Consider the following 9,265-nt stretch of genomic DNA (forward strand, 5'->3'; position numbering starts at 1 on the left):
AAGTTTGGCAGCCCAAGATTGTTTCTAGAAATAATGAAACCCTTCTCTCTCATTGCATCGGAAAGTGTGGTTTTTTACAAATCTCATAGGGGCCATGCAGACAGCCAAACACTGCTGCACGCCCATATGATGGTGGTTCCATAGGATGACATCACCTCACGATGTCGTGGCCATCTAAGTGTGTATAATTCACTCCGTGATATTAGTGCAAGGATGACCTCCCACTGACACATGTCTCTGAATGTGTCTCCTTAGTTAAGTGACATGTGTCTGTTGTCCTGTAAAGACACTGAGACAACCCCAAGATTCGCTCCCTTCCCTCTCCATTTCCCTCCACACAGAATCACTCTTTGAGTTCTTCAGCTGACTATTTTTACTTATCGCCACATATTTAAACAACATGTTTATTGACACATTTCTGATTGGGGTATCATTTTCTGTTGATTCTTCCTGTGGACCATTAGACTTGATTCATCTGTCAGCTGATTCATCGATCAGCTCCTCCCCTTCCAAAATAGAGAGGTTAAAAACTGGACAGAATGATATGCAGCATTACAGCATGATGGTTATGCAATCATTCCAAGTTCCGTGTTTTGTTTTTTCTAGAGTTAATAATTGTTTTTATTTGCTCGGCTTTGAATGTCCTTGTCACTAAGATTGACCTTCCTGTCCTTGCTTATTGCTCTTCTTATGCTCCATCGAGGACAAAGAATATCTTACTTAGCCCTCGGGCTGGAACCCAAATCAGAAAAGAAATACTTGTTTCCTACTATAAGCTCCAAGAAGACAAAGAAGTGAAAGGCTGATCGGTAAGTGACGTTAACAGAAATTAGAGCAGTCACCAGGCAGTGGTGGCACATGCCTTTAATCCCAGCCCTTGGGAGGATCTCTGAGTCCCAAGCTAGCCTAGTCTACAGAAAGAATTCTCTCTCTCTCTCTCTCTCTCTCTCTCTCTCTCTCTCTCTCTCTCTCTCTCTCAGCTGAGGACCGAACCCAGGGCTTTGCCCTTGATAGGCAAGCACTCTACCACTGAGCTAAATCCCAACCCTTACAGAGAGAATTCTAGGACAACCAGCGCTACACAAAGAAACCCTATCTCGAAACAAAACAAGAAATTAAGAAAAAAAATTAGGACAGTCTAATTTATTGCCTTTGCTAACACTTTGACCTCAAAGAATTAAAAAGAAGGGGCTGGAGAGATGGCTCAGCAGTTAGGAGCATTTGCTGCTCTTGTAGAGGATCCGGACTCAGTTCCCAGAAACCACATAGCAGCAGAAAACTGTCTGCAGCTCCAATTCCAGGGGATCTGATGCCCTCTTCTGGTCTCTTCCGCACACTACCACACGGATGGGTCCCGACAGTGGAAGGAAGTACAAAGTCCACGTATTATTGTGAGTAGCAAGGAGGACATAACTCCCCCTGAGGGTGCCTGGCTAGGAGTAGAACCCTGTTAAGAACATTTGTGTTTCTTTTTGGAGATAAGGTCTCACTAGCCTTTGCTGGGCTAGAGCTTGAACTCAGAGATCTGACTCCCCCGCCTCGCTGGATTAAAGACATACATACATGCAGACAAAACACTCTTAACTCATACACATAAAATAAAGTAAAACTGATCATTTTAAAATATGTTTTGTTTTTCGAGACAGGGTTTCTCTGTGTAGCTTTGCGCCTTTCCTGGATCTCGCTTTGTAGACCAGGCTGGCCTCCAACTCACAAAGATTTGCCTGCCTCTGTTTCCCCGAGAGCTGGGATTAAAAGGCGCGTGCCACCACCACCCGGCTAAAATATGTTTTTAAACTTAACAAGAAGCATCCATTGGGCTGGGACATAGCTCGATTAGTAGTTCACTTGCTTGCAAACTCAAGGACCCGAGTTCAACCCCAGAACCCGCATAGAAGCGCTAGGCAGGGTAGCGGGTGTTTGTGATCCCAATACTGGAGAAGCAGAGGAAGGAGCATTCTCCTAAGAATTACTGGCCCAGGAGCATTCTCCTAAGAATTACTGGCCCATCAGCCCCCAGACTAACTGGTGAGATCCAAGCCAATGAGAAACCTTGTCTCAAAAGAGACAACAGTATTCCTGAGGATGGCTCTCAAGATTGTCCTCTGGCCTCCACACACATTTACAAGTGCAACCATACCCATGTGAACATGCACACACACAGAGGCACAGACAAACAGACACACACACCCACTTGTGCAAAGCATCTACTGCCTTAAAATAAGGTCTACCCGCAGCCGGGCGGTGGTGGTGCACGCCTTTAATCCCAGCACTGGGGAGGCAGAGCCAGGTGAATTCGAGTTTGAGGCCAGCCTAGTCTACAAAGCGAGTTCCAGGAAAGGCGCAAAGCAACACAGAGAAACCCTGTCTCGAAAAAGCAAAATAATTAATTAACTAATTAATTAATTAAAAAATAATGGCTATTCTCTCCAATCCTAGTGTCTTCCAGATTGAAGATATTAATGCTTAGGGGGAAAGCTCTTGGGTTGGAATGTGGCCAGTTAATGGAAGGGGGGGGGGGGGGGGAGATGTTCCAGGCGCTCTCGAAGAACTATAAGGAGGCTGCAGGGTCAGTAAATGAACAAGCCTCAAGTCACTGAACCGGAAGACAGTGGGCCTGGCCAGCTGCCTGGAGTAAGACACAAGGACGAACTCCCAAAGAGCGTCACACCTCGGGCCAATCATTGCCAACCGCGGCTGCAGGAGGGGTTAAAGGTAAGCATTTGTACAGCACCAGAGTGGAGAATGGGAGCAGGGTAGTGGGGAGGGGTGTTGTGCGACTGTGGAGCCCCGGGATGATGCCTGATCCTGCAGAATCAGCGGCCCTTGTCTTGGGCTGGCCCCAGCAGAGATCTCAGAAACAGAAAGATAACCCTTCCATCGAAGAGGGATCCTAAAGCAGCTGAAAGAGCCCAATGTTACGTCCCAAATGTGACTCAAGCGTGCGTCCCAGCAAACTGGTAAAGGCTAGCGGGGGAGGATGAGGCTTGAGGCCATGGGACGGAGTGTGCAACCAATGTCGGCAGCAGTGGGAGAGACTGGCATGGGACAAAAGACTTGGAGGGTTGATTTCCTGTGCTCCCTAAATACCCTGGACAAACTTCAAAGAGCTACACAGGGTCACTCAACACTGACCTGTTACCCCGCACTTAGGATGAGAATCACAAGGCTGAAGATACAGCTGAGAGGTAGAACACTCCCCTAGCATACACAAGGCCCCAGGTTCAATCCTCAGTACCACCAAGGAAAGAAATGAAACTTAATAAAAAGAAAACCACCCACACTTTGAGCTGGTTAGGGGGCTCAGTGGGTAAGGGTATTAACTATGAAGACTGATGGCCTGAGTTTGATCTCCAGGAACCCACACAGCGGAAGGAGAGAACTGACTCCCGCAAGTTGTCCTCTGACCTCCAAGTACACTCTATGATACAAGCACAGGTGCACATGCGCACGCGCGCGCACACACCACACACACACCCCGACACACACATGCGCAAAGAAAATGGGGTTGGGGATTTAGCTCAGTGGTAGAGCGCTTGCCTAGCAAGCACAAGGCCCTGGGTTCGATCCTCAGCTCTGGAGAAAAAAAAAAAAAGAAAATGTAAAATGAAAAAAAAAAATAAATAACAAATTTAAGGCCGGAAGTATACATAATACATAAATACTTTAAAAATGAAGAAAATGGAATCAAATAAGAGAAAAAGATAAGAAAAGGAGATGTAAGATCACATCAGCATTATATTTAAGAAAATCAAGTATTATCATTGTAGTTTCAAATGTCAGTGGAACTAAGAAGGAAAACAGACTGGAGAAGCGCAAAAAATAAGAATGGAAAGAAATGGATAGGCAAAGATATGATACAATTACAGATTTTGGTGTTTGATTATGAAAACTGGTGCTTGCTGGGCGGGGGTGGCAGTGCACGCCTTTAATCCCAGCACTTGGGAGGCAGAGGCAGGTGGATCTCTGTGAGTCTGAGGCTGGCCCAGGCTACAGAGTGAGTTCCAGGACAGCTAGGGATACACTGGGAAATCCCGTCTCAAAAAAAAAAACATGTACTTAGTAAACAGAATGTGTGTGTGTGTGTGTGTGTGTGTGTGTTATGTACATGCTGTGTGTATGTGGAGTATACACATACTGACATACTGACCGGTGTCTGGTGTCTTCCTAATCACACTCTGCATTATTTTTGAGACAGGAGCTATCACTGAGTCTGAAATTCACTGATTTCACTGATTGGCTATGCCGGCTGCCCCCAAGTACCCTTCTGTTTGACCCTCACACCCCTAAGTTATAGACTTGCCTAGGATTTTTTAAATGTGGTTGCTGGGGAGCCAAACTCCAATCCTCACGCTTGCATGCCTGGCACTTTGCTGACTCTCTCTGCAGCCCAGTAAACAGAATTTTAAGGAAGAATTTACTGTACACTGTGGGTCTTTTTAGCCTTGGGATTCCTAAGTTGGATGTTATAATAAACAACTGACAAATTGGATAAAAAAAATCCAGCTCTTTTCCATATTATATGACTAACCCTTAAGCTGATAATATCCTAAGATACAAAGATGCACTTGATGTTTAAAGGCCAGGAATTTGCTTGCCTCTTGCCTCAAAGTGAGGAGACCAAACTAAGGAAATCCCCCACCACAAAAAACTTAAGAGTATTTTTTGGTTTTGCTGTTTTTAAGAGTCTCTTATATCTCAGGCTGGCTTCAAATTTACTACATAGCCAAGGACGACCTTGAACTTCCAATACTCTTGCCTTTGACCCCCCCTCCCAGGGCCAGGATTACAGGCATGTGCCACTGTGCCCAGTTTCTGGAGTGATGGGGATCAAACCCAGGGCTTCCTGTGTGTTAAGCATCTACCAACAGCTGCACCCAGACTTTGTGGTTTGTTTTTTTTGTTTTTGTTGTTGTTTTTGAGACCGGTTCTCTTGTAGCGCAGGCTAGCCTCCAGCTTACTATATAGCTGAGGATGACCTTGAATTCATGATCCTTCTGCCTCCCTCTCTTGGGCAGTAAGATTATAGTGTACACCATCATACCTAGATGGAAAATATTGAAATATTATCTTAACCATCTAGTAAGGAATTAAACCCAAAACAAAACAAGAAAATTAAGTACCACAAACATAAAATTTGGCCCAAATATGACATATAGTAAAGCTAATTCTGCCCAAGGAGACAGCTGCTTTGGGAAACCTACTGATAATTTCCTAGAAAGGTAAATTTAGATTCACTATATAACTCAGCACTGAGTCTGATATGGAATCGAAAACATGCTCACTCAAAACTTGTATACCACTGTTGGCAGGTACACCTTCATAACAGCTGAAAAACAAAAGCCACAGGAATGTCTGTCAGCTAGTGAACTGAAAAGCAAACTATGCTATGTCTATACAGTGTATGTGATGCAGCTGTGACAATGAACAGAAGAGTGGATGGTGGTGTTTGCCTTTAACCCAGCTCTTAGAGCAGCAAAGGCAGGAGGGTATCTGGTCTACAGGCCAGCCTGGTCCAGAGTGAGTTCCAGGCCAGCCAGGGTTGCATAGTAAGATCCCGTCTCAAAAAAAAAAAAAAAAAAAAAAAAAAGTTAACGTTGGTTCTTTATTGGAAGCAACCTTTAATGTTTACTTTTCCTTTAAGTAAGCTAAGCCGCTGCTGGGTTGGCAGCAAGACCTTTCCTGTGCTTACCTGGGAGCTGTCAACTGAACAGCCTCTCTTTTGGAGACCAATCTGACTGTCCTCATAACCTTGCATTGACACCAGAGGACGCCTACCCAACAAAGACAACTATTAAAGTACTTTAGATGCCCCCCACCTGTGGCTATTCTCACTTAGGACAGAAGGTGGCCCACTTCCCCTGTGATTGGTACAATGCCAGGTTTGGGGTTAATTGGTAAACTTGACCTGTGACTAGTACGTATGCAAAGCCTGTGACTGGTGGAGAAGACAGCTGTGCTCATGCAGGGCTGTGGTTGGTGGGATGAGACTCCACAGACAATCATGCCATGTCCCTCGTCGAGAGCTGTTTTCCGATGTGTCCAGGTTACTCTAGGAGGCCCCTCACCTGTGTTCTGCCTCTACCCCAGTGCAGCAGCATTATGCTCAGTAGTCTCCCAGATGGTCTCTTTATGATTTTTTAAAAAGATTTATTTATTTATTATTATTATGTACACAGAAGAGGGTGCCAGATCTCATTACAAATGGTTGTGAGCCACCATGTGGTTACTGGGAATTGAACTCAGGACCTCTGGAAGAGCAGACAATGCTCTTAACCTCTGAGCCATCTCTCCAGCCCTCTTCATGATTTTTATCATGAGTTAAGCAGGCAGGACACAAAGAACAGACAGGACTCTGGCTTCCACTTCTGGTGAGGATAATAATATCAAAAATGAGAAGAGCTAGGGTCTCTACACTGATGTCTCAGAACTGTGACATCAGCTAGGCCACCAAACACTGGAAATAGGGAGGTGGCAGAGTCAGGAGTTCAAGGTCATCTTTGGCTATATAGCCAGTTCAAGGCCAGTCTGGGCCATATAAGATCTTGCCCCATCTAGATTGCCACCAAGAATCCCAGCAATCAGCCGGGTGGTGGTGGCACACACCTTTAATCTCAGCACTCGGGAGGCAGAGCCAGGCGGATCTCTGTGAGTTCGAGGCCAGCCTGGGCTACCAAGTGAGTTCCAGGAAAGGCACAAAGCTACACAGAGAAACCATGTCTCGAGAAACCAAAAAAAAGAAAAAAGAAAAAGAAAATTATGGTACTCACACCTTTAATCCTAGCATTCCAGAGGCAGAAATTTGTCTGGATCTCTGTGAGTTCAAGGCCACAAGGATACAGCCAAGCATGGTGACTGTCTGGCAGTGTTGTGGGATATCCACCAGAGATGACCACTCAGACACAGGTCTGAGCCAAATGGAAATCTTTATGAGCGGGCTGGTGACTACACTGGATGTTCGGGACCCAAGTGCGGAGCCTTTCTCGGGGTGGGCTTTTAAACTACATCCTGGTTGACACACCTAGGGTAGGAAGTTGGGTGAGACAGAACTACAGAAGCCCCAAATCAAAGCTAGTACATTTAGGGACTTTCCCAGACTATGGACTTGGACGAATCAGTTCTTCGGTTTTGGCAGATGGTGATGTCTTTGAAAATAACGTTGTACACCAAAATGTTAACCCTTTGCAATCTCTTCCTGGGTTCTGTATCCTGGTTCTACAGGAATGACCCCTGGATAGAGCTGGGAATGTGGATTTGAATTGCTAACTAGAAACTGTGTAATGTACAATTTAGTGAACCGAAAAACTGTCCTGAGTGATACTAGGCAATGTGAAAACCTTCTCTCCGACAAGTGTCTGTCCTGGTCTCCTACACGGTTGCAAAGTGGCAGCAGGTGACAGCCTGGGCCTGTGCTGTTTGCTTTGTGGCTCTGGGTAGCCGGTACTGACTGCTGACCCACACATGTGCTGTGGGACATGTGTACATGCTCCTTCCTACCTGTCCTGTCCCTTGAACCGATTTTCTGAACCAGTCTATTCCCTGTTTGCCTAGAGCCACTTTGGGCCAGATCTTTGCCATCAGCAAACAAGGCTCCAGTTAACCTTGATCAAAGGCCTCAGTGACCTTCCCTAAAATGGGGAGTAAACATTTAGATGTGTATTCTTTTTCCTTTGGGAACACACACACACACACACACACACACACACACACACACACGTATATATGAAAGTATTATTTTTTTAAATGTGTGTGTAGAGAGCATGCATGCCAAGGCATAGACCTCATGGTCAGAGGACAACTTTTGAGAGTCGGCCTCTTCTCCCACTGTTGTTGAAATCTAACAGGTTTTACAAAAACAAAACAAAACAAAACAAAACAAAACAAAAAAACCCGTAGCCAGATATTGGGGTAAATGCTGAAAGATCAGACAAAGGAACAAAGCCACTAGAGAAACTTCTCACCACTACTGATTCCTCAGGCCGAATGGAGGTCCAGATCCTATCTCCATGAATCCTGTGACTGAAAGCCTCTGAGTCCTCAACAAAAAGGTGCCTGTTCCTGTCTCCTCATGCCTTACATGCTTTTCTCTGCCCAGCCATTTCCCTTCCTTCCTAGTGATGGGATTCATGGCGTGTGTGCTTCCCAAATACTGGTAGCAAAGGCATGAGATCTCAAGTGCTGGGATTAAAGGTGTGTGACTCCCAAGTACTGAGATTAAAGGTGTGTGCCACCCATTGCCTGGCTCTGTTTCTCTCCTAGACTGAATCAATCTTATGTAGTCCACGGTGGCTTTAAACTCACAGAGATCCAGACAGATCTCTGCCTCCAGAGTGCTAGGATTAAAGGTGTGTGCCACCACTGCCCGGCTAGGGGCCATTTTTATTCAAACCACCGCATATGTCTCCTAATTCATCTGCTTTAAATTTGGTTAAACCTGCTTATCTGAGTGGCCAGGGAACTTAAACTTGGTTCTAGACAGGACTTCAGTCATACCCTAGTCTGCAACTTGGGGCAGGTGGACATGATGACATAATCAGTTTGAGCTCCAGGGCCTCCTAAAATCACCCTGCACACCTATCTAAGCTTGGGGGCATCCTTGAGATCATGAAGATCCATCAGAAACAGACTGGCCCAAGCCTCTGATGGTAACTCATACATGCAACAGGCTATATACTTACAGAAGAAGCTGCTGTTTATGGCTTTGCACACCAGGCCCCCATGGAAGAGCAACCTAGTCAGCTTAATTAGCTGCAGAAGGAACTTTTATGTTTTATGTGTAATGTTCCAATTTTAAACATAATTTTTAAAAATTATGAGTTTCGAATTAGTAATAAGTTTGTTTTTCTCTATGTGAGTGCCACAGCATGTATGTGGAGGTCAGAGGACTTGCTTCTTTCCTCTTACTGTGGATACCAGGGACTGAACCAGGTCATCAGGATTATTTAGCAAGTGCTGTTACTTGCTGAGACATCTAACTGGCCCTACAACCATATATTTATGCTAAGCATGCGGTACACACCTGTAACCCCAGCACATAGGCACTTGAAACATCTCCAGGGCAAAGGCCTGCCTGGGCTATATAGTGAGTTGAAAGCCAGCTTGGGCTGCACAGAAGGACAACAGGGATAAGAGAAATACATGTGTAAACTTTATAATCTGAGACAAAGAATTTTAAGAGAAAACCTAACTTTTAAGAAATGACAGTGTTAGAGAATTGGGCGGTGGTGGTGCACACCTTTAATCGCAGCACTCTGGAGGCAGAGCC

General features: G+C 45.3%; 1 non-coding gene across 1 annotated transcript; it reads right to left on the minus strand.

The window, feature by feature from the left end:
• Positions 1-8,624: 8,624 nt before the first annotated feature.
• LOC118571305 lies at positions 8,625-8,754 on the minus strand. The gene has a single exon (XR_004943340.1). It is a non-coding gene; the product is annotated as a small nucleolar RNA SNORA70 (small nucleolar RNA).
• Between the last annotated feature and the right edge of the window lie 511 nt (positions 8,755-9,265).

Source organism: Onychomys torridus, chromosome 20 (genome assembly GCF_903995425.1).
Source record: "Onychomys torridus chromosome 20, mOncTor1.1, whole genome shotgun sequence".
NCBI lineage: Eukaryota > Metazoa > Chordata > Mammalia > Rodentia > Cricetidae > Onychomys > Onychomys torridus.